Source organism: Arachis hypogaea, chromosome 16, assembly GCF_003086295.3.
Source record: "Arachis hypogaea cultivar Tifrunner chromosome 16, arahy.Tifrunner.gnm2.J5K5, whole genome shotgun sequence".
NCBI classification, from domain to species: Eukaryota; Viridiplantae; Streptophyta; class Magnoliopsida; order Fabales; family Fabaceae; genus Arachis; species Arachis hypogaea.
Window position 1 is genome coordinate 123,481,301 of NC_092051.1, and position 2,194 is coordinate 123,483,494.

Below are 2,194 nucleotides of genomic sequence, written 5' to 3' on the forward strand. Positions count from 1 at the left end.
AGTGGTTCACCAAAATAAAGTACGCCAGAGATGGCGACCTCCCCACACTTAAATAACAGCATCGTCTTCGATGCTCACTCAAGTTGGGTGTGAAGAAGTGTCATCTCCGGAAGGATGTGCAGTAGGTGTCTCTGTAGTGGTCTGAGAATCTGTAGTCTGGATGAGTGTCAAAGGCTCTGCCTGTAGAGGGATCTCTAGATCAGCCGGTTGTATCTGATGGGGCTCCTCATGGTGTGGCGCAACCTGCTCAAGTCCTCCCTGCTTAGCCTCTGCACGGGCATCCTCCTCATGATCGTCCGCCTCCGCATCAGATGGCTCAGAAGGGGTGTCAGGCTCGGAGGGGATGTCGTGGTGGCCAGATCGGATCATCAACTTTAGGTGCTTATAGCGTCGCTTGTTGTGACGCTCCATACGATCCAGGCGTGCGAAGAGTCGGTGCACGAGATGATAGATAGGCTCTGAGGCAGGTGAGGGTGCAGTGGTGGCTGGTGGGACAGTGGATGCAGAAAGGGCAGCAGAAGATGTGGCTGCCTCAGCAGAGGCAGTGAAAAATAGAGGTCTGTAGCCCAAAGCCTGAAACTTCCTGCTGTGAGGGATGATCTTCTTGTAGTCTGCAGCGGTTGGCTTCTCATCTGCTAGCTCCCAGGGCACCTCAGCTCGGCGGCCTAGCCGAGTAATCAAGTATGGAAAAGGGAGAGTGCCTCTGACATGGACTCTGGCCATGTAATACCAGATGAAGCGGGGCAGATATAATTCCTTTCCCTCCATCACACACCAGATGATGGTAATCATAGCAGCTGGCACCTCTGTCTCATGAGTGCTCGGCATCACGTAGTTACTCAGAATCTGCTGCCAAAGCCGAGCCTCATCATTCAGATAAATGATCTTAATTCCTTTGGGGCCACTGCGGACTTTCCCATGACCCATGGGACACTAGGATCAATGGCTATTCTCTGCTTTACTGCGTCCCAGTCAAATCTCATAAATCGCATATCCTCTTCAGCCTGCTGATATCCATCTGGTTTATCTGATTTAGGTAGGAGGTGGAGGATTTCTTCTATTGCTTCCTTAGTAACCAGAATTTGTTTGCCTCTAAGTTGTACTGCATCCAAGGACGTTTTAAAGTAGTTACAGTAGAATTCTCTGACCCAGGATGAGTTGATCTCAGTCAAGTTCCTTTCCAGGAAGAACCAGCCTCTCTGTTTAATTTGGTCTAAAGTGTATTGTTTGAGTTCTTCTGGAATTTTGAGGGTCCTTTCCAGGTATAGGTTCCTGGAAGTGGCAAAAACTGGGTAATTCAGCTCGCAGTATTTGTTTGCAAATTTTTCTGGGTCAGTGGCAGGCACCAACTGATCAGCCTTTTCCTGCGGGGTGAAATTTTTTTCCCACCAGGAATCGTCATGAAGGATGTCTAATATAGAGGTAGATGATTCACCTCTTTTCCTTTTGCCTGTAGTTGATTTGCCTTTTCTCTTACTTTTGGGATCAGACATCCTGAAAAGCAGAAGTTGCAGGATACAGTTTAAGAACTTAAAGCAGAAAAACAGGTAAGCAAATAGGATTTATCAATATAAGCATAAAGGCAAAAGAGCAATAGAAGCATGAAATGAGTTAAATATAAGTAAATTTTGGACTGTATGCAAGTGAAAAGTCTGAGAGTAAAAATCACAATCCAAAATATGTGATATGTGAAATTCTTGTTAATTAGGAAAAACAGTAATCATGCCTTTGAGTTAGAAGGTTAAAGTAGTTAGGTAAAAAGAAAAGTTAGAAAGTTAAAGCAGTTAGTAAGTAAAAAGAAAGTTAAAGTAAGTGGCATGACAATGGGTTTCCTAGTTAACAATAAATTCACAAACTTGAAGAACAATCAACTCATATTCAAGCAAAAATTTGCAGTTTATTGATGATAACTTTTAAAATTTACAAAAGGAAAAGGAAATCATCAATAATGCAGTTTAGTAATCCGGGAACCAGAAAGAGTGAGAATGCAAGCCCATTCATCCATGAATTGGCTGGCTTGAAAGCAAATAGCGCAAAACTTGAATTTGCTAAAATCGGTTCATGAATGGGAGTTGAGTGAAACAATTTGAAAAAATTTGGGCAACATTCTGGCTAAAATTGGATGTTCCCGGGTAATAAACAGTAAGAAAAGCAGTTCATATGACAGTAGATAGTGCTGAAAAGATTAACAAAT